The 26,826-nt window shown below is 41.4% G+C and overlaps 1 protein-coding gene and 1 pseudogene across 6 annotated transcripts in view; both read left to right on the top strand.

Annotated features, from left to right (window-relative positions):
• The window catches only part of PRORP (protein only RNase P catalytic subunit), a 149,655-nt gene that overhangs the window by 114,695 nt on the left and 8,134 nt on the right, over positions 1–26,826 (top strand). The gene's annotated exons all lie outside the window — the stretch shown is intronic.
• Positions 22,449–23,672, top strand: LOC103886185 (annotated as a pseudogene).

The raw sequence follows: 26,826 nt of genomic DNA, 5'->3' as shown, positions 1-26,826 counted from the left end.
ACAAATTCTGCTGATACTGCCTCCTCAGTTAGTTCCTCTGGTCCTGCACTATCCAATATGGTAGCTACTAGCCAGTGGGTCTGTTAAGCACTTGAAATGTGGCTAACCAAATTGAGATGTGCTGTGTGAAATAGTCAGCCTTCCATATTTGTGGGTTCCCCTCATCTGTGGATTCAACCAACCACAAATCGAAAATATTTGAAAAAAATTGTGTCTGTACTAAACATATACAGACTTTTTTTCCTTGTCATTATTCCCTAAATAATATAGTATAACAACTACTTACATAGCATTCATATTATATTAACTATTATAAGTAGTCTAGAGATGATTTAAAATATATGGGAGGGAAGGCTGAGCGCAATGGCTCATACCTGTAATCCCAGCACTTTGGGAGGCTGAGGCAGGAGCATCACTTGAGGTCAGGAGTCCGAGACCAGCCTGGCCAACATGATGAAACCCCATCTCTACTAAAAATACAAAAATTAGTGGGGCATGGTGGCAAATGCCTGTAATCCCAGCTACTGAGGAGGCTGAGGCAGGAGAATCGCTTGAACCTGGAAAGCAGAGGTTGCAGTGAGCCAAGACCATGCCACTGCACTCCAGCCTGGGTGAGAGAGGGAGACTCCGTCTCAAAAAAAAAACAAAAGTATACGAGGATGGCAATTTTATATCAGGGACCTGAGCATTCAAATTTACAGTTAAACTTTTGGCTCTCATTTGTGGCTCACATTATATTTCTCTTGGACAGTCTGCTCTGGTTTATTTTGGTCTTAGACCCTTTTCATCTCTGACTGTTGCTGAAGTCTAATAATTGGCCTTGATACATTCTGAACCTCAGTGAGAATGTTCTTTCTGAAATGGACGTCTGAAACTGTCACTTTCCTGCTACTACCACGCTTCAGAGGCTTCTCATCACAAAACCCAAAATCCTGTGTGCCTTATGCAAGAGTCCTGCCTACCTCCCAGCCTCGACTCTCACCTCTCCTCAGCTTCTCCTCTCTCCCACCCTGCACTGTACACTCCACTGGTCCTAAAATTCTTGTTATTCCCTCAACATACCATACCATTTCACTCATTTGTGCCTTTGCATTTGCTGATTCTTTAATCTAGAAGATTAAAGAAGTTCTAAACTGGGGAGTTACATTTCTCTTTTCTCCTACCCTGTTGATTCTACTGACACCTTTTATTTACTCCCACTGGGCTCTAAACTCACTGAGGACAGGGACCATGTCTTGTTTACTCTTATATCCACCTGTGCTTCAGGTAGTACCTGCAGCAGAAAAGGTACACCCATTTGGTAAATTTGTGTATTATTTGTATTGCATTAGAATAATGTACGTTACAGTGATTTATTTATGTCTATCTTCCTACTATGGAAAGAATTATTTAAAGAAAAGAACTGAATCTTATTGATAGGAAGATCTAAATATCCCTGCACCTCAGGTAGCACCTATCATATATGGATACCATATAAATATTTGTGTTGAATTTAATAAACTCAGGCTGAACCTGCTCTGTATATATTGTGATGACTTTCAGATTAACCTTTAGACACATTCATAGGGTTACTGTCTTGGACGATCTCTAGGGATCCTCATTTATTTTTGGTCTTTGGGGTTACTGTATGTTCTGCTGTTGGTGTTTTTCACTCTTTGGGTGTTGTTTTTCTTCCTTTACAAAGATGGTATACATGTTTATTGTTGGGGTGGAGTCAAATCATATCAAATGATAGAAAATGAAAGCCATCTCCCTAGTCCTATTCCCTGGAAGAGACCACTGATAACAGTGTAGTATGTATCTTTTAAGACTATTTTCAGCACATACATACATATGTATTTTGCACAAATATGGCATAATTAAATATATTGTTCTAAAATTTACATTTTCATCTAGCTATCTAGCTCTCTCTTTCTCTCTCTCTCTCTCTGTATATATATATACATCTCACATATTTCCAAGTGCAATATTTTGGAAGTTTTAAGTAGTCAGATTAGAGCCATGTTTGGTATTGTGACTTTGTTCCTGACCTGGGTAGAGTGCTGGGCTTAGCTGACATATTTTACAATCAAGTGATCACTCCTGACATTATTTGCAGAGTGCTCTTACCAGCAGAGGAGAAAGAGCTACTGTCCCCAAAGACTGGAGCAAACGGCCCTGAGGGAAGTGCAAAATGTCTTTGGAGTGTTATGTCTTTTATCTTAAAATTTAGTGCAGATCTTGCATTCAAAGACTTCATGGTATATCTGTGTTTGTTTCCTTTTTTTTTTCTTTTTTTTTTTTTTTTTTACAAGGAGTTTCTTCCAAAAAACTGAGCCTGCAGTAACGGTCACTCCAGGAAGTTATGTCTTGTTTATCCTATGGCTTCAAGTACATTCAGTGTATTGCCAAGTACTGCTCATGTACACCCCAGCTGAGAAATATAGTGTTAGGTTTCCAACAAAAGTAACTAAGGATTTCCCACAGTTCACGTAAGAAGGATGCAAAAGATGTTACTGGAATAATCATAGTCACAGTTAGCCGTAGAGTAAAGGACAGGGCCCAGTATGGTGACTCACGCCTGTAATCCCAGCATTTTGGGAGGCAGAGGCAGGCAGATCTCTTGAGCCCAGGAGTTTGACACCAGCCTATGAGCAACATCTCTATGTTGTAGAGACGAGAGTCTCACTACTCTCGTCTCTACAAAAAAATACAAAAATTAGCCAGGTGTGGTGGTGCACCCCGGTGGTCCCAGTTACTTGGGAGGCTGAGGCAGGAGGATGGCTTGAGCCCAGGAGATTGAGGCTACAATGAACCATGATTGCACCACTGCACTCCAGCCTGGGCAAGAGTGAGACCATGTCTAAAAAGAAGAATAAGGGACAGATTTAATAAGGGAATGTTTTAAAAAGAAAGGAGTTAAAATTGAGAGTTATATGCTACAAGAAGAGCGACCGATGAAGAATGTGGGTTTGTGGTTAGAATTGCCTAGGTTTGAAACCTAGCTCTGCTACTTACTGGCCTGTAACTTTGAACTAGTTTCTTAACCTAGCTGTGGCTCAGTTTCCCCATAAGTAAAAGGGAAGTAGGAGTGGGTGGTAATAATGGTACCAAATTCATAAGGGTATCTATGAGGATTAAATGGTAATGTGTATAAACACATTAATATTTAAAGTACTTTTGACACGTAATTGCCTAGTAACTCATAGCTAAAGGTGAAAAAAATGGAAGATTCTTCTTTTTGGTTTAGATCACTTTTTAACCTATATGCCTGAAAAAAAGCAGCTTAAAACAGCTCTTCTACCAAGAACAAACTCAGACCATCCATGTTTCTGCCTTGATTCAAGTATAGTGAATACACTTGTCTCATTTTATATTCTAATTACTCACATCAATCCCCGTTATTGCTTCCCACCATTTCCACTTTCTGTGTCCCATTTCTGCCAAGAAAAGCAGAAGTAAGGGAGATGTGAGGGCTTGGGGATTTCTAAAAACTTTTCATAAATCCTCATTGTTATGTTATATTGAATTATAGTTATGTTAATGTAATATTTGCCAAATCTTCCCTCTGGGAAAGACAAAGAATTTCCTCCATTAGAGACTAACATTTTCACTTTTTAGAGGACAGGTATTATGGTGTTACATACCTAATATGAGAATTACTCAATTATGAGAGTTCATTAAATATAATTTAATGCAGAAACTCACTTAAAAAAAATTTTTTTCCCTTATGTTTACTTATCTTCTTGGATATCATTTTTTTTTTTAAACTCCATTTTGCACATGGGGAAACTTAGGCTCTTAATTTGCCTCAAAGGCACAAAGTACATTACTGAGCCTGAACAACTGGGTTTAAACATATGAGGCTGCTATTTTTGTACATCAAAAATGGTAGAATATTGGCAATTTATCTGGTTCTCTAATAAATACAAAGCCTCTGTGTGTGTGTGCATAAAATAGGTCATGTATGAAGACTGTTTAAATGTAAATGTGTAGTTTAAAGAGTAAATAATAAAACTAATACCTTTGTACCCACCAGTTGGGTTAAGAAGTTCCCTGTATGTCCTGTTGAACCTCTTCTAACCTTGTCTCCTTTTCCCTACTAACTTCTTCTCCAACTCTCCACCCCAGTCAGGTAACATAATCCTGACTTCTGTGTGAATAATTTTCTTGCTTTTCATTGTTTAGGATTGAAAAACTGAGGAGCAAGCTCAACTCTAGCTGTGTGAGGAAGGGGCAAGATTGTCACTATCAGAGAAAGCTCCCTTGAGAAGATAAGCTGAGCAAGGTCTTTGGTTTATGATCTGGCTTTATTCTTTGGGAGCTCCTTCTGGGGAAGTCAGAGCTCAAGGTCAAGTCTTAGGAAACGGAAGGTTTACCACAGTCAGGGCATCTGGCAAAGCTGTAATTTGGACCAGGTACCCAATAATATGCAACAGAAAATATGGTCAAACAGAACAAGCTGCTATTTTTCTGCCTCTAAACTCACCATGGCTTTCCCTGAGCTTTAGGAGTAGGTCAAAGCAAATTTTTCTTACATTTTCAATAAACTGCAAATCTTCACTGATTAAGGCACCATGGAATGTCAGGGAGTAAGGAAGCTCTGGACTGTGGTTAAAAGAAGCCAAGTACAGGCTCACTAAGGCATTCTGTGCTCCGGTTAAAAGGATGGTGGCCATGCACAGTGGTTCACACCTCTAATACCAGCACTTTGGGAGGCCGAGGCGGGCGGACTGTTTGAGGCCAGGAGTTCAAGACCAATCTAGCAACATGATGAGATTCCCATCTCTACTAAAAATACTAAAAATTAGCTAGGTGTTGTGGTGCACACCTGTAATCCCAGCTACTTGGGGGGCTGAGGCAGGAGAATCGCTTAAGTCCAGGAGGTCTAGGTTGCAATGAGCCCTCATTGTGCCACTTGCACTCCAGCCTAGGCAAGAGAATGAGACCCTGTCTCAAAAAAATAATAAAATAAGTGATGGCAGTGGGGATCTTGGCGATGACAGTATGCAATGTGGCTATCTCTTGAGTCACTTTTCAATCTGGATTAATTGTCCTCTGTATCTGATACACAGCAATCATCCTGGGATCTCCCTTCATCATCCTCTGGGGGATTCCCATTACTGCTCTCCTGTATTGGAACTCCAATTTCCTGTCTTCCTCTTTCTTGGATTAGTCTCTTTTTTTTTTTTTGAGACGGAGTCTGGCTCTGTAGCCCAGGCTGGAGTGCAGGGTCGGATCTCAGCTCACTGCAAGCCCGGCCTCCGGTTCATGCCATTCTCCTGCCTCAGCCTCCCGAAAGAAGTTGGGACTACAGGCGCTCGCCTATCTCGGCCTGCTATTTTTTGTATTTCTAGTAGAGACGGGTTTCACTGTGTTCAGGATGGTCTCGATCTCCTGACCTCGTGATCCGCCCATCTCGCCTCCCAAAGTGCTGGGATTACAGGCTTGAGCCACCGCGCCCGGCCGGATTAGTCTCTTTAGTGAAAAATTCTCCAGGAGCTTCTCAAAGAAGGGTACATGCGAGGTAAAATTTTTGTGAGTTTCCATGTCTGAAAATGTATTTATATTATTCTTACACATGATGGTATAGCTGAAAATAGATCTCAGGTTAGAAATAATAATATTTCAGAATTTTGAAGGCAGTGTTTTATGCTCCCAGTGTTACTCTTGAAGTCTGAAGACATTCTGGCTCTTTTTCTTTTGTATATGATCTGCTTTATTCTCTCTGGAGATTTTTGGAGTCTTCCTTTTGTCTCCAGTGTTTTAAAATTTTGCAGTGCTGTGACTTTGTATGGTCTATTTTCATTCATTGAGTTGAACACACAAACTATTTCATTCTAGAAACTGATATCTTCTTATTTGGGGAAATGTTCGTTGGTTATTTTGTTGATGATTCCTTCCCCTCTGTTTCCTGGTTCTCTCTCTCTAAACTCAAATAATGAATCTTCAGACTTCTATCTCCTACCCCAGCAAAAGCAGTATGTAACAGAGGGGGCAAGGGTGTGTGAGTCTAGGAATCTAATGCTTCTTCAGCAGTTTTCCCCAGTTCTCCTTAGTTCAGCCACACACTTCCATTAAGTCTTACTCCTTTACTTCCAGTTCTGGAGTCTTTTGAAAATCGGGTTGGTTTTTAGCTTACCTCTCTTCAGATTTGATTTTGTTGGTCTGTAAAGTCAGTTACTACTTGTTTATCTGCTTTCCAGCTTCCAAAATTTTGTTGCTATTGTCTCCAAAGTCATTGTGGATTTGTCATTTTAGAAGGTCTATATTATAGTTTTTTGTTGTTGTTTGTTTGTTCGTTTGTTTGTTTTTGAGACAGAGTCTCGCTGTCGCCCTGGCTGGAGTGCAGTGGCGCGATCTCGGCTCACTGCAAGCTCCACTTCATGCCATTCTCCCGCCTCAGCCTCCGGAGTAGCTGGGACTACAGGTGCCCGCCACTACGCCCGGCTAATTTCTTTTTTTTTGTATTTTTAGTAGAGATGGGGTTTCACCGAGTTAGCCAGGATGGTCTCCATCTCCTGACTTCGTGATCCGCCCGCCTCAGCCTCCCAAAGTGCTGAGATTACAAGCTTGAGCCACCGCGCCCGGCCTATATTATAGTTTTAATGGAATTTCAAGTGGGATTAAGATGAGATGCTTGTGTTCAGTTTGCCTTAACCTGAAAGTTTATGTTCTACTCTTACCAAGTGTTGACAGAGATTATCACAAAAACCACCCAAATCTGTGATAATGCCAAAAGAAACTCTTTTTTTCTCTGTCTTTTGTTTTATTCTTTCCTTTTCTTTTCTTTTTTGCTCTTTGTTTTGGAGGTGGGGAGAAATAGTAAGGATTGGGAGCTCTAAATTCCCTAATTCAGTCCCTATTGTGTAGTAATAGCTAACATTTATTATTTTCCCATGTGCTTTGTGTCTACATACATTATCTAAAGTAACCCTCATAATAACCCAATTATTATTTCTACTTTACCAATGATAAAACAGGCTCAGAGAGGAAATGTAACTTCCCCAAGGTCACACAGTTGGTACATAGTAGAATTAGAATCTGAACCCAGAGAGCCTAATGCCAAAGCTTGTGCTCTTAATTATGATTATTGAACTATTAAGTAATACAAGTTGGAAAGGTCTCTATTATGTGTCTATCCAGTTTTATTTATGTATAAGTCCTTCCACTGCAGAGCTTCATAGAGTGCTTAAAACATGAACTGGAGATGTCTAAGGTGTCCCTCCCTCCCTTCCTTCCTCCCTCTTATTATTTTTTCTGCATCCAGTCATCCATTATAAGGTGTCTTTTTATATAGCCAGGTATTTTGTATATTTCGAACAGACAGTACTTTACCAGAAAACGGAATCAATAACCATAGCGTACAATTGTGTGTGGCTTTGTAGCAAAACAAAAGCTGTGTGAATTAGTGCAACCTTGTCCAGGTTACACAAATTTTCAAGCTTCTGAGCTCCCCACTCATCTTACTCTTTCTCTTCTAGTCATGAAATGGAGCCCTTTTATCCTGACAGTATTCATATACTTTCCCAGAGTGAGCAAATTATTCCCTATATGGACTGGACCTAGAACCCTAGGGGGAATTTTTAATAAACCTTTTGAGAGTGGAAATTTAAATGCATCAAAATAAGTTAGTTTAATCTTCCTGAAATTAGTTTGCAGTCTTCAGAATACCTATCCTTTCTTGCCTCACAGGATAAGGAGGAAACACAGATATCTTACAGAGAAAATAAAAGGACCAAATGCATATAAATGTTTGGAGAAAAGTCACACTATGAGTCAGGTGGCAAATCTGTCTTCTAGACAGCTTTGACTCTTGGCTAACTGGGGAAATCCATCTAGGCCAACAATTTAATAGTTTTCTAAAAGACTGGATGACTGTGTGGGTGCTAATGGCATCAGAGAAGATAGTGGTGAGCAGGAAACATCCCACACTTGACAGGATGTTCCCAAAGCAGGAAGGGATTTCTCTTCCTCCGTAGAACTGTTTCATTAACTAAGGACAAGATGAGATAATTGAAATCTCCCTAAAATACCAAAGACTGACGAAAGCAGGATATAGGACATGGTGGGTCTGATGTAAACCAGTGGGATCATTTATGACATTATAATGAAGTAATAGTATTTTGTATATATCCATATATCCATTTTTTCCCCCAAGAGATTCAAAGTGCTTTACATAGTGAGTCAGTCATTGAATACTTTTAGATCTGTGTACGAAGAGGTGGAAGTAGGACTCCTGCTCAGTCAGCTTCAGCCTTTCTCCTCTGGATACACCACCAGACTTACAAAGCTTGCAGCTTACATACCGCCCGGTGGAAGTTTCTTTTTCTTATCTTCCATTTCTCTCATTTTCATCAAGTGCTAATCTGTCTGTTGTATGGTATATAGTACTTAAGTAGTTCCAGCAAGACAATATGATTAAGCTTCCTTTAAATAAATCATGATCTCTTTATCTCTCTGCAAGCAGCAACAGCTGTCAAAGGTAGAACTGAGGCCAAGGCAGCACCAATGGAGCAGGCTGCTAGTGAAAATATGACAAGAATATTTGAAACTAGAAGCCTCAAGCCACAGCTTTGTTAGGTTTCCTGAGCTCTCCCCCTTGGTGGCATTTTCAGAGGTACACAGAAAAATGTTGAATATAGCAGTCACTTGAGAAATACAGAGACACTCTATGTCTGGGACAGGGATTCTCATCCCAAAACTTAGCTCAAGAAAAAAACAAGAAGAACGAAGACAAAGAAGGGACTTAAACTGCGTATTAGCTAACCTGCAGAGAGTAATAACATAAAAACAAGTAGAAAGCTCCACTGGACTAGTGTAAGTTATGAGTTCCCTGTTTTTTTCCACTGTAAATTTTGTGGGGAGCACAATGCATCAATTACAGGCATTATGTTTGTGATCTCCTAAGTTCTAGAACACTGCCTCAGGAGAGTTCATCAGTCATTGTCTTCGTCCCTAAAGTGGTCTTGCATTCTCTCAGTTTGTGGGAAATAATTATCAAAATTAATAAATGCACATGAAAGAATATTTACTTTTCTTGCTTTCTCTTGTCTGCTTTTGACTTAACCCCATTATATCCTCAAATCCAGCCAGACTCAAATAGGAAAATTTCTACCCAGGACAATTAATTCCAGTTCAAGCCCCAAGTTACCATGAGGTTCTTTAGTGAGGTAATCACATAAAAAGTGAAGATGGGCTGGGCATGGTGACTCCTACCTGTAATCTCAGCACTTTGGGAAGCAGAGGCAGGAGGATTGCTTGAACCCAGGAATTCAAGACCAGCCTGGGCAGCATCATGAGACCCTATCTCTACAAAAAATTAAAAAAAAAAAAAAACTAGCCGGCTACAATAGCATACACCTGCAGTCCCACCTACTCAGGAGGCTGAGGTGGGAGGATCGCTGGAGCCTGGGAGATTGAGACCACAATGAACCATGATCATGCCACTGCATTGCAGCCTGGATAACAGAGCAGGATCAAAAAAAAAAAAATGAAGATGAATTATTTCCTGGCTTTTTTGTTGTTGTGGTTCTTAAAGACCAGTGTGATAGTATATTTCCTGGCTTTTGTTTCCCAAACAATTGTAGAACTGGTATTAGAAATCCTTTATATTAGTACACTATGTGGGTTACCTGTGGTTGTTTTAAGAACTTCCATTTTTAATGGAATTTTAAATATCTCAGCTTATAAATAACTAAAGATACTGTCTTAAATATCATATATTTAAAATGAATTTGCTCTCCTTTCATAGTTCAGGTTCTGAACTATAGCTATGTGAATGTGTAAAGAGGAGGCAGGTCAAAGACTAAATCACTTTACATCCTTCCTGGTGTGTACACTCACATGGTTTTATCTGAGAAAAGGGGCCGGGCACAGTGGCTCACGCCTGTAATCCCAGCACTTTGGGAGGCCCAGGTGGACAGATCACTTGAGGCCAGGAGTTCAAGACCAGCCTGGACAACATGGCGAAACCCTGTCTCTATCAAAAATACAAAAAATAGCCGGGCATGGTGGCGCATGCCTGTGGTCCCAGCTACTTGGGAGGCTGAGGCAGGAGAATCGCCTGAACCCAGTGAGCCAAGATTGTGTCACTGCACACCAGCCTGGGTGACAGAGCGAGACTCAGTCTCAAAAAAAAAAAAGAAGAAGAAGAAGAAGATATCTTACACCCCTCAAATGCGTGGTGCTTTGCTCCTCAAACACCCTACCTACTCCCAGTTTGGACTTAGAACAACTGCTGACGATTTTCAGGGAGAACAGTTTCTACTTTAATCAGACTCCCCTTCTACATCAGGTCCTTTAGAGGAAATTATTCCTGAGTTTAGGGATCCGTGAACTTCTTCTGGTTCCTGAAGAGCTATTTACATTGATTCATTTTACACATAGAATAATAACATCAGAAGCTGCCAGGAAATGACACGGATGCATTATCCAAGGAGTGCCAGACTAGCTGAATAGAACTGAGGTCTGCTCCTAACTAAGGCTCAGATAAAGTGGAGCTTCTCACCATCCCGCGACTGATTCATTAAAGGGAGGGAAGTTGAACAGAAGGTAGAGAGGTAGATTGAGGAAGGAAATGTACTTAAGCACTGACACAGGGCCTCCCTGAATCACCTTATCAAATAGGCCCCTACTTGTTTCCTAAAGTCATTAAAAGAGGGAGATATTGCCAGAAAGAACTTGCCTTGAGAGCCAGGGGGTTTTGAGATCCTTTTTTTTTTTTTTTGGAGATGACCAATCTCCATTTTATTTTCTCTTTTTTAAAAAAATTTTTTTATTTCCGTAGGTTATTGGGGAAAAGGTGGTGTTTGGTTCATGATTAAGTTCTTTAGTGGTGATTTGTGAGATTTTGGTGCACCCATCACCCAAGCAGTATACACTGCACACAATTTGTAGCCTTTTATCCCTCACCCCCTTCCCACTCTTTCCCTCTGAGTCCCCAAAATCCATTTGGTCATTCTTTTGCCTTTGCATTTTCATAGCTTAGCTCCTACTTATGAATGAGAACATTCGATGATTGGTTTTCCATTCCTGAGTTACTTCACTCAGAATAATAGTCTCCAATTTCATCCAGGTTGCTGCAAATGCCATTAATTCATTCCTTTTTATGGCTGAGTAGTATTCCATCATATACATATACCACAGTTGTTTTTGTTTTTTTCTTTTTTGAGACGGAGTCTCCCTCTGTCGCTCAGGCTGGAGTGCAGTGGCATGATCTCAGCTCACTGTAAGATCTGCCTCCCAGGTTCATGCAATTCTCCTGCCTCAGTTCCCAAGTAGTTGGGACTACAGGCGCCCGCCACCACGCCCAGCTAATTTTTTGTATTTTTAGTAGAGACGAGGTTTCACCATGTTAGCCAGGATGGTCTCGATCTCCTGACCTCATGATCCTCCCACCTCGGCCTCCCAAAGTGCTGGGATTACAGGCATGAGCCACCACGCTTGGCCTATACCACAGTTTTTTAATCCACTCGTTGATTGGTAGACATGGAAGTCATTATACGAAAAAGACGCAAGTTTATAGCAGCACAATTCGCAATTGCAAAAACAAAATCCTTTCTTTATATTACCACGTAGGAACTCCTTGACTAAGTCCCTAATTTCTTTTTCCTTTAGCTTCTTTATTCTCTAAACGAGAAAATACTGCCGACTTCCCTCATAAATTGCTATGAGAAATAATAGTAAACTATCAAAGATAATTTCATCTGTACATGCAAAAAATTGTATGTAAATAATGTTTAATATTTTTGTTAATGATAACTTGATAAATTTTAATAACACTGTAAGGATAGTGGAGGGGTAGGGGAGGCACAGGTGCAGGCAGGAGGGTACCTGAGGAATTCCTACCTTGGACCAAAACACAAAATCGCGGATCCTATACTGATACAAATATAAATTTGGAATAGTAGTTCCAATTACTAATAGTAAATAGGAAGAATGATATTAGATAACTGACATTTCAATTATGTTTCTACCAGAAAGTGCATTTTGGCCAAATATTAACATGAAACCAGAAGTCAATCATGGCCAGGCATGTTATCTCATGCCTGTAATCCCAACATTTTGGGAGGCCGAGGTGGGAGGATTGCTAAAACCCAGGAATTCGAGTCTAGCTTGGGCAACATGGTGAGACCCTATCTCTAAAGAAGAAAAAAATTAGCTGGGTGTAGCGGCACAGGCCTGTGGTACCAGCTACTCAGGATGCTGAAGCAGGAGGATGGCTTGGGCCCAGGACATCAAGGCTGCAGTGAGCCATGTTTGTGCCACTGCTGCACTCCAGCCTGGGTGACAGAGTGAAACCCTGTCTCAAAAACAACAACAACAACAAAAAACAAATTAAAAAGAAGGTAGTCATTATCCTCTCTGGCTGTCTTCTTTCATGGTGCAGGCTGGATGCTGAGCCCTGTAAATCTCCCCACTGGGTGAACTGCTGCTGCCTGTAGGTGTGGCTGGTCTCCAACCATGACTGGGCTTTACCTTGTCCAGCTCTCTCTATGTGTCTGCAGTCAGCTCCTGCTCCTAGTCCCCACACCAGCCTATATCTCATCTGCACTGTTGCCCTCAAGCCTCCTACTCCACCCCCTCCACCATCCCTCTGCCAATGACTTACCTCCTGTTGCACATAGAAAATAGAAAATATCAGGATGAATGACTTCACATCTCTACATACACACCACATACACACACCTACACACAAACCACACAATCAGACTTTCCTGTTTTTCGACCTACCCTTATCCTTCCATCTCAGTTGCAAGAGGTGCTCTGTCCACCTGTTCTCTAGATTCTGTCCCCGGCTTTCTTAGGAACCTTGTTTTCTTTTCTGTGCCCGTATCTTCAGCCTCAACCTTGCTACTTGCTTTTTCTGGTCAAAATATGAATATTCTTAAGTCCCTTCCATCCTTAAAAAAATTGAGAAACTTTCTGCTGGTTGGGTGCGGTGGCTTACGCCTGTAATCCCAGTACTTTGGGAGGCCAAGTCAGACAGATTGCTTGAGGTCAGGAGTTCCAGACCAGCCTGGGCAACGTGGTGAAACCCCATCTCTACAAATAATACAAAAATTAGCCAGGTATGGTGGTGTGCACCTGTAGTCCTAGCTATTCAGGAGGCAGAGGTGAGAGAATCACTTGAGCCCAGGAGGTTGAGGCTGCAGTTAGCGTGATTCATGCCACTGCAGTCCTCCAGCCTGGGTGATGGAATGAGGCAAAAAATAAATAAAAGAAAACACACACACACACACACACACACACAAACCTTTCTCCCTTCGCAGTGAAGCTTCTGAGAGGTGGGATTTTGAAGAGGCCACAACACTCAGTATCTGAAATGAAGAGCAGAACTGATTGTTTGCTCAGACATAATAGAGCTATACTTGTAGGACAGAGTCTCTCTGGGCAAAACAAACTGCATCCTTATATAGGATTTAGGGAACCAACTGAAATCTCACTCCTGCCCCCTCTGGCATCATCAAAATGACTCCCCGGCTTGCAGGCCACACTTTGGTTCTATCTGACATGGTGTCCCCGTAGCACTGGTACATAGCCGCTCCCTCCTTCTTGAAATGCTCCTTATAGTCTCTTTCTGAGAGACCACTGTCTCCTGGGTTTTCATCTTTTTGGTCATGCTTCAGTCTCTGTTACAAGCTTTTCTTAGTACCCCATCCTTCAAATAATGGTATTCCTCAAGTGTCATCCTCCATTATCTTCCCTCCAGAGTCTTTACCTATCCTGTTACAGCTCATCTACTCTCTGATGGCACCTGCCATTGCATGTTCCCTGACTCCCAAATCTTTATTTGCAGCCCAGATCCCTCTCCTAAGTGGTAGAGAGCCACATAACTGGCTGCCTACTAGATCTCTTCCACCTTGGGATATCAAAAGCTCCTCCTCTCATAGACTCCAGCTGTCCAATCTGTCTTCCTTTGTCCCTCTCTTTATTTCCCATATCCAGTCAGTGACTAAGTCTGCTCAGTTCTGCTTTACTAACTCCCAGAGGGCTCTGTTCTCTTCATCTTTACTGCCGGTTTTCTCATTAGCTCTTGCCTGAATTACTGCAGAACCCTCCTAATTGATCTCCCTTTTGTAGCCCAGCCTTCATGCAGTCCACAATTTTGATCTCTCTAAAATGGAAGTCATGTCACTCTCCTGTTTTGTTTTGTTTGTTTGTTTGTTTGTTTGTTTGTTTGTGACAGAGTTTCGCTCTTGTTGCCCAGGCTGGAGTGCAATGACGCAATCTCAGCTCACCACAACCTCCGCCTCCCGAGTTCAAGCGATTCTCCTGCCTCAGCCTCCTGAGTAGCTGGGATTACAGGCATGTGCCACCACGTCCAGCTAGTTTTATATTTTTAGTAGAGATGAGGTTTCTCCATGTTGGTCAGGCAGGTCTTGAACTCCTGACCTCAGGTGATCCACCCGCCTTGGCCTCCCAAAGTGCTGGGATTACAGGCATGAGCCACCGTGCCCAGCTCACTCTCCTGTTTTAAATCCTTTGATTTTCCCCCATTGCTTTCAGGCAGGAAAACACTTTACAGAACTTATAAGGACCTCTGGGATCTAACCCTTGCATTCATTTCCAGTCTTATTTCTGGCACGTCCCATGTCATCCTCCCACACCTCTGCTTGAGTCACATTTGACACCTTGCAGTTCCTCAAATTCAGCGTGCTAATAAAGAGCCTCCACCTTCAACTTGCTGCTCCTGTCCTTGGAAATTCCCATTCCTTGCCGGGCTAGTTCATCTGAAAACTCAGCTCAGCTGTCACTTCCTCTGTGGTGACTTCCCTGACCCCCTTCCTCACCTACAGTCTGATTGAAGTGCCCATCCTTTGTGTTCTGTCTTAGTGCATACATTGTATTTTAATAATTTGACTGCAAAGTCCTTGAGGTTAGAGATAACTGTGTTTGGTTGTTTTTTTGTTTGTTTGAGACAGTCTCGCTTTGTCTCCCAGGCTGGAGTGCAGTGGCGCGATCTCAGCTCACTGCAACCTCTGTCTCCTGGGTTCAAGCAATTCTCCTGCCTCAGCCTCCCGAGTAGCTGGGACTACAAGCATGTGCCACCATGCCCGGCTAATTTTTTTGTATTTTTAGAAGAGACAGGGTTTCACCATGTTGGTCAGGCTGGTCTCGAACTCCTGACCTCAAATGATCCACCCGCCTCGGCCTCCCAAAGTGCTAGGATTACAGGCGTGAGCCACCATACCTGGCTGGAATAACTGTTTTTTTAATATCTGTATCCCAAGTACCGTATGCCTAGTGACTTACAGAGGAGGTTCTTGTTAATCTTTGATAAATGAACTGGCCTTTTCAATTCATCAGGACCATAATATTTTATTTTATTAAGAGATAGGGTCTTGTTGTATTGCCCAGGCTACACTTGAACTACTGGGCTCAAGCAATCCTCCTACCTCAGCATCCCAAGTAGCTGGGACTACATGCGTATACCACCAAACCTAGTCTCTAGATTCAACTACCAGTTCGCAAGAAGCATAGAAGACTGGAGACTATGTTACATGATACCATAGGGATGCAGTCGGTAAAATCTAAATGGAGGAAATTCTCTATGAACAATCATATGCCTTAAACTATAAGGGAGAAAAGCTAAATGGAGAAAGAGGTTCTACAGAATCTTAAGAGAGATGTCAGGCAATTTCAATGTATGGGAATTTTTTAGATCCTTATTCAAAAAACAATTGTGACTCAGAAATATGAGTCATTTATGTTACATTTATGTTACATAAATTTTATATTAAATATATTTTACAACAATAAAAGATTTTATCGGGCTGGGCACGGTGGCTCATGCCTATAATCCCAGCACTTTGGGAGGCTGAGGTAGGCAGATTACTTGAAGTCAGGAGCTTGAGACCAGCCTGGCCAACATGGTGAAACCCTGTCTCTTCTAAAAACAGAAAAATTAGCCAGGCATAGTGGTGAGCACCTGTAATCCCAGCTATTTGGGAGGCTGAGGCATGAGAATCACTTGAACCCGGGAGGCAGGGGTTGCAGTGAGCCAAGATTGAGACACTGTACTCCAGCCTAGGTGACAGAGTAAGACTCTGTCTCAAAAAAAAAAAAAAAAATGTGCTTATCTTTTTTTTTTTTTTGAGACGGAGTCTCGCTCTGTTGCTCAGGCTGGAGTGCAGTGGCACAATCTCAGCTCACTGCAACCTCCATCGCCCAGGTTGAAGCGATTCTCCTGCGTCAGCCTCCCAGGTAACTGGGTTTACAGGCACATGCCACCACCCCCAGCTAAATTTTTTGTACTGTTAGTAGAGATGAGGTTTCACCAAGTTGGCCAGCTTCGTCTCAAACTCCTGACCTCAAGTCATCCACCTGCCTTGGCCTCCCAAAGTGCTGGGACTATAGGCATGAGCCAACAAGCCCGGCGTGTGCTTAGGTGTGATCTTGGCTCACTGCAGCCTCCACCTCCTGGGCTTAAGCGATTCTCCTGCCTCAGCCTCCCGAGCATCTGGGATTACAGGCGCCTGCCACCACACCCAACTAATTTTTGTATTTTTAGTAGAGATGGGGTTTCACCATGTTGGCTAGGCTGGTCTCGAACTCCTGACCTCATGATCCTCGGCCTCCACCTCGCCTCCCCCAAAGTGCTGGGACGGTAGGCATGAGCCACTGCAACCTGCCTTGTGCTGATAGATAGATAGATAGATAGATAGATAGATAGATAGATAGATAGATAGATAGATAGATAGATAGATAGACAGATTTTTTTTTTTTTTTTTTTTTTTTGAGGCAGAGTCTCGCTCTATCACCCAGGCGGGAGTGCAGTGGCACTATCTCGGCTCACTGCAAGCTCTGCCTCCTGGGTTCATGCCATTCTCCTGCCTCAGCCTCCTGGCAGCTGGGGACTACAGGCACTCCACCACCACGCCTGGCTAATTTTTGTATTTTAGTAGAGACGGGTTTCACCGTTGGCCAGAATGGTCTCATCTTGTGACCTCATGATCCATCCCACCTTGGGCCTCCCAAAGTAAAGGATTGAGATGGAGCCAACGCGACCGGCCTGTGCTTATCTTTTAAAGCCTTCTTATATTTAGAAATGCATTCCAACATATTTACAGGTGAAATGATATGTCTGGGATTTGTTTCAAAATAATCTGACAGAAGGAAGTGAATGGGTATATAGTTGAAATTAGTTGGCTGTGAGCTGATAATTATTGCAGCTGAGCGATGTGTACATGGCAGTTCGTTATGCTATTCTGCCTGTTTTTGTTTATATTTAAAATTTTTATGATAAAATCCTTTTTTGTTTGTTTTTTGAGACTGAGTCTCGCTCTGTCGCCCAGGCTAGAGTGTAGTGGCACCATCTCAGCTCACTGCAACCTCCTCCTCCCAGGTTCAAGCAATTCTCCTGCCTCAGCCTCCCAAGTAACTGGGACTACAGGTGCTTGCCACCATACTCAGCTAAGTTGTTTGTATTTTTAGTAGGGTCTGGGTTCCACCATGTTGGCCAGGCTGGTCTCAAACTCCTGACCTCAAGTGATTTGCCTGCCTTGGCCTCCCAAAGTGCTGGCATTACAGGCGTTAGCCACCATGTCTGGACTGATAAAATCTTTTATTGTTGTAAAATATATTTAATATAAAATTTACCATTTTAACTGTTTTTCAGTATACAGTTCAGTGGCATTAACTACTTCATGTTGTTGTGCAACTATTGCCACCATTCATCTCCAGACTTTTGTCATCTTCCCAAACGGAAACTCTGTATCCCTTAAACAATAGCTCCTCATCCCCCCTCCCTGCTGCCCTGACAACCACCATTCTGTGCTGTGTTTATGAATTTGAACTTTAGGTAACTTATGTAAGTGGAATCATTTGGTATTTGTCCTTTAGTGTATGGCTTTTTTCACTTAGTTTTCAAGTTCATCCATGTTGTAGCCTGTATTAGAATTTCATTCCTGTTTAAGGCTGAATAATAATCTATTATATGTATATACCACATTTTATCGATCCATTCATCTTTCAGAAATTGACATTTGGATTGCTTCCAAAACAGTTTTTAAGTTCTTTCCTGGAGGTATCCCATAATGAAGGTTCTTATAAATGAGGTATATTGATGATAGTTATCTTGCTGACGAACAGACATAGAATGTTTAATTTCTGAAGACATCAGATTCCAAAGGCTTTAGAGTTTCTGAACAGCTACAATCCATACAACCTCAGGAAGTGCCATAGACTGCAGAGGAGGAGGTAAAAAGGTATAAGCACAGGGAAAGGAAGTTAACATTTGCTGTTTAGGATTACTCAGCAAAGCTCTTGCTCTCATTGGCCTCTCTTACCTCCCAGGCAGATTTTCTGTTTCCGGAGCATCCCTACTCAGTTATTTCTAACCCTTGCTCTCATTGGCCTCTCTTACCTCCCAGGCAGATTTTCTGTTTCCGGAGCATCCCTACTCAGTTATTTCTAACCCATGTAGCCCTGCCAACTATATTTTTACCCTAAGCTCAGGAACTACTTTTCATCAGTTTTATGCCAAAAGTTAGTGTGTCACATACAAGTAAAAAAAAAAAAAAAAATCTCATCTCCTCCTACTGGAGATAAGCCAAATTAGGGTAGAAGCCAAACCAGAAAAAGTTTAAACCAAATATGAATCTAAAACGTGTTTGTTTGTTTGTTTGTTTTGTTTGTTTGAGACAGAGTCTCACCATGTTGCTCAGGCTGGTCTCGAACTCCTGGGTTCAAGACATCCTCCCATCTTGGCCTCTCAAAGCACTGGGATTACAGGCATGAGCCACCGCACCTGGCAAAATATGTTTTTATTCTTCTGATTTTTAGAGAATTATCCTTAATCATCTTGAGGAAAAACGATAGACAGAAAATTAAAATTTAACCCCGATAGTAATCAGAATAAAGAAAATACAGTGGCAAAAGGAGACCATATTTCAAGGAAAAATGATTTTGTGAAAAGGAAAGGTGAAATAGTAGGAAATATTGGAAACAGAAACCCCAAATCATAAGAGAGAAAAAAAGAGTTTTAAGATGGTAAGTCTGACTTGAGTAAGCCTCCATCTTCCCATTCCAGAAGTCTGGGGCAAGTGTACTCCTTATCAGTAAGGGAAGGTATCACTAAGGAGGACCAGTGATGTCTTGTGTGGGATAGGGCAAGCAGGGGATGGGGACGGGGCAGAGTGATACCTTATTTTAGGTTAAGCTTGAGGTATTGGTTACTCAGGAGGTATTAGTTCTGGGATCAGTTTGGAATTTTAGATATGCTCTAGAATGAATTGTATATTGTTTATTTTGTTCTGCTATGTGGTCCAGACTCCAGAATTTATCCTTCCACTTTTATCACACAGTTTTGATTACCATAGCTGTATAAGAAGGACTAAAAATGAGGTAAACTGATTTTTCACTTCATTCTTTCTCTTCAAAATTGTTTGAGCTATTCTACTTCCTTTGTCTTTACTAGCTATAGCCTTCCAATTCATGAACCTGGATGGTGGTATTGAGTTCTTCTATATGCTTGCTGATTTTCTGTCTAGTTGTTCTCTCAATTGTTGAGAGAGTAGTATTGAGGTCTCCAACTGTAGTTGTAGAGTTGGCTATTTCTCCTTTTGGTTCTGTCAGCTTTTGCTTTCACATATTTTTGCAGCTCTGTTGTTTGGTACATACATTTAAGATTGCTATGTTTTCTTAGATTGACCCTCTTATCATTATATAATGTATTTTGCGTCTCTGGTAATTTTTTCTGCTCTGAAGTATATCTTATTTAATATTAATGTAGCCACTCCAGCTTTCCTTTCATTGTTTGCATGCTATATAACTTTTTCCATCCTTCTACTTTCCACCAGTCTGTATGTTTATATTTGAGGTGAGTGTTTTTTAGATAGCATATAGTTGGGTCATGTTTTTTAATCCACTCTGCCAGCCTCTGTCTTTTAATTGGTATATATAGACTTTTTATAGCTCATACTGTTATTCATATGTTAGGGCTTATACTTGCCATTTATTTTTGTCTTCTGTGTTTTGTCTCTGTTTTACTTTTCCTCCCTTCCTATGGACTACTGAACTTTTTTAGAATTCCATTTTTATTTCTGTATAATGGCTTTTTAAAATCTATAGTGTTTTTTTCTGGGTGCTGTAATTCCAGCACTTTGGGAGGCTGAGGCAGGTGAATCATTTGAGGTCAGGAGTTCAAAACCAGCGTGGCCAACATGGTGAAAATCGGTCTTTACTAAAAATACAAAAAAAAATTAGCCAGGCATGGTGCCATGCTCCTGTAATCCCAGCTACTCGGGAGGTTGAGGCAGGAAAATTGCTTGAACCCAGGAGGCGGAAGTTGCAGTGAGCCGAGATCACACTACTGTACTGCAGCATGGGGGACAGTGAGATTCTGTCTCAAAAAATAAATAAAATAAAATAAAATCTATAGTGTTTTTGAGTGTATCTTTTTGTATAGCATTTTTAGTGGTCACTGTAGGTGTTTGGGGGGTTTTTCGGTTTTTTGTGTTTTTTTTTTTATTTTGGTGGGGGTTTTTTCAGATAGGGTCTCACTCTGTTGCACAGGCTGGAGTGCAGTGGCGCTCTCATAGCTTATTGCAGCGTTGCTCTATTGGGCCCAGAGGATCCTCCCAGTTCAGCCTCCAGAGTAGCTGGGACTACAGGCACACACCACCATGTCCAACTAATGTTTTTTATTTTTGGTAGAGAAAAAATCTTGCTTTGTTTCCCAGGCTGGTCTCAAACTCCTGAACTCAAGCTGAGGCAGAAATTAAAGAAAGAAAGAAAAAATAAAATTTAAAAAAAAGAGAAATAAGGTTTCCTATATTAGGCTGACTTGTCCCAGAAGCAGCAACAGGCACAGTCCAGACCCAAGAAAAGTCTTGATAATACTATCTAATGTGCCCTGAAGACTCTCCCAGTACTCCCTCAACTTAAGGAAGAGAAAAACAAATTTTCCTTTATCTTATAGTGTGAGTTTATAGACTCCTATTCTCTGTAACTAATAACTTCAAGTATTCTGCTTTACCTAAACAGTATAGTGAAAGTCATGAGCCGTCTGAGCAGGCCTGAGCTACAGCCACCTCGGTGCCATAGTGAATGTCATAGAATAAGCTAGTGCCTTGCCTAGGAAGGCACTAAGGCAAACCTAGATAACAGCCATCTAGGTTGCATAGCAACAGTCGTGTGTAATCCTGAGTTATACACCTATCACAGTTTTGATTAACTCTCTTTGTTCTGCCTCTGTATTTTTGCTTTCACACCACCATAAGTTTGTTTCAGGCTAGCCCACCCCCTTTTTGAAGGGTATGTAAAAGTCAAGTGCTGTCTTTGTTCTTAGCCCAGTTTTTTAGATGTTAAGTCTGCTAGGTCTGAGTGCACTCAATAAAGATCATCCTGCTTTACCCCGAAATGTCTCTAGTCCTCCTGATTCCCACAACAAAGCAATCCACCCAACTTGGCCTCCCAAAGTGCTGGGTTACAGGTATGAACTACCACACCCAGCCAACTCTACTTGTTTTATACATACACAGACACACACACATACACAGCATCATAGTCTACTGATTTTTTTTTTTTTTTTTTTTTACCAAGTTTTCTGAGTAAGACTGCCTCTTTCCTGGTCTTTTGGCTAAAGAGAACAAGCCTTTGTTGGGTTTTTTTTTTTTTTTTTTTTTTTGTTTTTTTTTGTCTGCACACATTGGCATTTCTAGGTTGACAGCTTCTTCAGCTCCAATTCTGGGATATATGTGGCAAAAAGAAAACCCAGGGAACTCACCACCATGTCAGTCCTTGTGTGCTGAGGTCTTCAGCCGGTTTGCCATTTTTCCCTCTACCTTTTCAAGTCTTATGTTCATTTTGTATATAATGTCCAAGGTTTTTAGTTGCACTTAGTAGGAGACATAGGGAGAAGTATATCTACTCACTCCATTTTCCCTCCTGGTTTCACTTTTGATCTAACGTAGAATCTTAAGTTGAATTTTTTGTATTTTTTTAAAAACTATTCCAAGTATACCTATGACACTGACTCAGCCCACTGGATCCAGCCTTGTAATTTACCCTAGAAGAAGTGGGTTCATGGCTGGACTGTCATGGAGTTTCAGGCCAGGGCTTTTATGCTGCACACTCATCTTTTTTCCCCGTGTCTTTCATTTATTCTCCTTGTTTTCATTGTTTTCAGAGAGCTGCTTCTAGTAGAGACTTCTCAGCCATAAGATGGTTCCCCAGAGTAGTTCAAGATAGGCTTTTCTGCTCTTCCCTGGGCCCCAGTCTTTAATGTACTATTAGTAAACTCAAGACCATTTATCTTTTTTTTTTTTTTTTTTTTTGAGACGGAGTCTCGCGCTGTCGCCCAGGCTGGAGTGCAGTGGCCGGATCTCAGCTCACTGCAAGCTCCGCCTCCCGGGTTCACGCCATTCTCCTGCCTCAGCCTCCCGAGTAGCTGGGACTACAGGCGCTGCCACCTCGCCCGGCTATTTTTTGTATTTCTTAGTAGAGACGGGGTTTCACCGTGTTAGCCAGGATGGTCTCGATCTCCTGACCTCGTGATCCGCCCATCTCGGCCTCCCAAAGTGCTGGGATTACAGGCTTGAGCCACCGCGCCCGGCCAAGACCATTTATCTAAACCAGGATACAGCTATGAAGACACAACTGTATTTATCTTTAAGCCGTTTTCCCAGTTGCCTGGAAACTTAAGCAATCAGTATCAGAAATAGTTTTTGTTTGAATTTTTTAATAATTGTATTATTATTATTATTATTATTATTTAGAGACGGGGTCTTGTTGTGTTGCCCAGGCTGGTCTCGAACTCCTGGCCTCAAGCAGTCCTTCTGCCTCAGGCTCCCAAAGTGCTGGGATTACAGGCCTGAGCCACCAGACCCAGCCTATGTCTTTTGAGCTATTTGAATCTATGAATCAAAGTTTACTAGTATAGATGTTTGCTCTTTTATTACTAACCCAACTTTTAAAATAGCTTATAAGATTATGTTTAAACATACATAGAATAGCTTTCTTTGCCGTGTCTACTGAGAGAATGAAGACCATTCTCAGCAATCAGACTATCCACATTCCAAAAAATGGTGACATTACTGTGAAGGGACACACAGTTATTGTGAAAGGCCCCAGAAGAACCCTGCAGAGGGACTTCAATCACATCAGTGTAGATTCAGTCTTCTTGAAAAGAAAAAAAAGAGGCTCCAGGTTGACAAATGGTGGGGAAACAGAAAGGAACTGGCTGCCGTTCAGACCATTTGTAGTCATGTACAGAACATGATCAAGGGTGTTAACACTGGGCTTCCATTACAAGGTGAGGTCTATGTATGCTTACTTCCCCATCAATGTCATTATCCAGGAGAATGGATCTCTTGTTGAAATCTGAAATTTCTTGGGTGAAAAATATATCCTCAGGGTTCGGATGAGACCAGGTGTTGCTTGTTCAGTATCTCAAGCACAGAAAGATGAATTAATCCTTGAAGGTAATGATATTGAGCTTGTTTCCAATTTAGAGGCTTTGATTAAGTAAGCCACAGCAGTTAAAAACAAGGATATCAGGAAATTTTGGGATGGTATCTATGTCTCTGAAAAAGGAACCGTTCAGCTGACTGATGAATAAGATCTAAGAGTAGTCCAGCTTCTGAAATAAGATGCCGGATGATTCCCGAGACCTATTTGTGATATTTAAATGATGCAAAAGACCTATTGATTTGGAAAGAAAAATAAAATAAAAATAAAAATAAAAAGTAAATAGAACAGAAAGACTGGTAAATAGACATTAACAGTCTTTGGGTAATGAGCTGTGAGTCATTTATTCTTTCATTTTTCAAGTTTTCAAATATGAGCTACTTTATGATGGATGAAAGTGGATGTTGGGCATATTCTTCAGCTAATCAGAAAATATTTATTAATGAAAAAAATATATTTATGACCCATCCAATATGTGTAGAGCCAGCATATAGGTTTTCTTAGTCTTGATAGTTACATAAGAAAATATTGGAGGCTGGGCACGGTGGCTCACGCCTGTAATCCCAGCACTTTGGTAGGCCGAGGTGGGTGAATCACCTGAGGTCAGGAGTTTGAGACCAGCCTGGCCAACATGGTGAAACTCCGTCTCTACTAAAAATACAAAAATTAGCCAGGTGTGGTGGTGGGTGCCTGTAATCCAAGGTACTCAGGGGGCTGAGGCAGGAGAATCGCTTGAACCCAGGAGGCGGAGGTTGCAATGAGCTGAGATTGTGCTACTGCACTCCAGCCTGAGTGAGAGAGCAAGACTCTGTCTCAAAATAATAATAATAATATTGGGTACTCCGTTACTAAAGGCAGGGACTATGGCTTAAAATTCTGTAGCTGTGATACCTACCATATGCCTTACACATAGAGAGGTTTAGGAAATAACTGCCTGAGCACAGAAACCATTGTTCCTAACTTTGAAGGAAAGAACTATATTTTACTAGTTGTAAATCTTTGGGTTTGGTGTCCTCAAGGTTGAGTGTTTCAAGGTTGAGTGTTTCAAGTGTTTTAAGGTTGAGCTAACACTCAAGCAGGTTTAGCTCAACCTGCAAGTTGAGCTAAACTTGAATCTGAAGTGGGCAAGTTGTGTCCATTCTTTTTTTTTTTTAAGAGATGGTGTCTCACTCTGTTGCCCAGGAGTGCAGTGGTACAATTGTAGCTCACTGTAGCCTTGAACTCCTCAAGCAATCCTCCTGCCTCAGCCTCTCATGTAGCCAGTACCACAGGTGCATGCCACCATGCCTGGCTAATTTTTATTTTATTTGTTTATTCATTCGTTCATTCATTTTTTTGAGATGGAGTCTTGCTCTGTCACCCGGGCTGGAGTGCAGTGGTGCAATCTCAGCTCATGGCAACCTCCACCTCGTGGGTTCAAGCAGTTCTCCTGCCTCAGCCTCCGCAGTAGCTGGGATTACAGACGTGCATCACCATACCCAGCTAATTTTTATATTTTTAGTAGAGATGGAGCCATGTTGGCCAGGCTGGTCTTAAACTCCTGACCTCAAGTGATCCGCCTGCCTCAGCCTCCAAAATGCTGGGATTACAGGTGAGAGCCACGGTGCCTGGCCTAATTTTTTTTTTTTTTTTTTAAATAGAGACAAGGTCTTGCTGTGTTAACTAGGCTGGTCTAAAACTTCTTACCTCAAGCAGCCCTCCAGTCTCATCCTCCCACAGTGCTGAGATTACAGATGTGAGCTACCATACCCAGCCCATTCTGTGTCTTAATTATAGAACTAATAATTAGGGATAAAAAAGCCAACTACTCCTTACTGAAATAAGATTAGCAATGGAGTGGACAAAAATTCAGTATCGGTCCAAAGCAATAAACAGTAATATTTTTAAAATTCAACTGGCCAGGCACAGTGGCTCATGCCTGTAATCCCAACACTTTGGGAGGCCGAGGCAGGTGGATCACGAGGTCAGGAGTTCCAGACCAGCCTGGCCAATATGGTGAAACCCCATCTCTACTAAAAATACAAAAATTAGCCAGGCATGATGGCGCATGCCTGTAGTCCCAGCTACTCTGGAAGCTGAGGCAGAAGAACCCGGGAGGCGGAGGTTGCAGTGAAGTGAGATTGTGCCACTGCACTCCAGCCTGGGCGACACAGCGAGACTTCGTCTCAAAAATAAAAAAAAAATAAAAAATAAAAAAATTCAGCCCTTGCTAATTCATTATTAGATCATCAGAGTCTACATGTATATTGGATATAACATGTACTAATGTAATATTTGATAGCTGATTAAATAAATGAATTAATTTTATTTATTATAAGGCTTTAAATAATGTCCTGAAAATCTACAGAGGAGGAACTTATGAGTAAAGAGAAGCTAGACTAAAATAAATACCTTTTCCAACCAAGACCCAAGAAAATTAAGGATTTCTGCAAGACCTTTCAACTTGTAGTTTTTGTGGGCCTAGCAATTCTTAGAAATTAAAGATCTTTTATATTTCTGATATATGATTATATAATACAAGTTATAGTTTTTTCAGCTTTTGTTTTACTTAGTAATATCCATTTATAGCTTAGTTTAATAGGTGGTATAAAAGTAATTTATGTACTTTTCCTTATGAAAAATTGAGTATAGGCAAGCTCACCAAAGTACTAGATTTCTAAAAACCCAAGTCTAGACCTTTGAGGAGTTTATGTGCACACAATGAAGTGGAGGCCGATGGGAAGTGGAGAGAATGGGGATAAAGTAACTGACTGGAAAGTAGGCTACAGGGTAGAAATCGACAGATCTTTTGTAGAAAAGGGAATTTCAATGAAAGGAGGCAGTATTAGCAATCAAGTCATAACATAGAAAAGTCACTGTCTAGTCTAATCATTTACAAACTTAAAAAGAAGTAGAAGCCTTTATTCAAATCAAAACTTACGCAGAATACCAATGTGATAAATATATAAAGGTTGAGCTGTTTGGGTTGAAACAAGGTTTGAAATGTATAGGAAACGAAATCCTAGGAAACAAAATCCCATCCCTCTTGAGCCTCTCTATCTCTATCCTAGTGGGCCCCAAAGAGCACAGTTTAAAACAACTGAACTAGGCTGGGTGCAGTGGCTTACACCTGTAATCCCAGTGCTTTGGGAGTCCAACGCAGGAGAATTTATTGAGGCCAGAAGTTCAAGACCAGCCTGGGCAGCATAGTGAGATCCCATCTGTACCAAAATAAAAATAAAAATTTAGGCTGATTAGGCTGGGCATGGTGGCTCACGCCTGTAATCCCATCTCTTTGGGAGGCTCAGGCGGGTGGGTCACCTGAGGTCAGGAGTTCGAGACCAGCCTCACCAACATGGTGAAACCCCGTCTCTACTAAAAATACAAAATTAGCTGGCCGTGGTGGTGCATGCCTGTAATCCCAGCTACTCGGGAGGCTGAGGCAGGAAAATT

The sequence above is a fragment of the Papio anubis genome, chromosome 7, assembly GCF_008728515.1.
Source record: "Papio anubis isolate 15944 chromosome 7, Panubis1.0, whole genome shotgun sequence".
Classification (NCBI taxonomy): domain Eukaryota; kingdom Metazoa; phylum Chordata; class Mammalia; order Primates; family Cercopithecidae; genus Papio; species Papio anubis.
The sequence above is the reverse complement of the archived record's forward strand: the minus strand, read 5'-3'. Positions and strand labels throughout refer to the sequence as shown.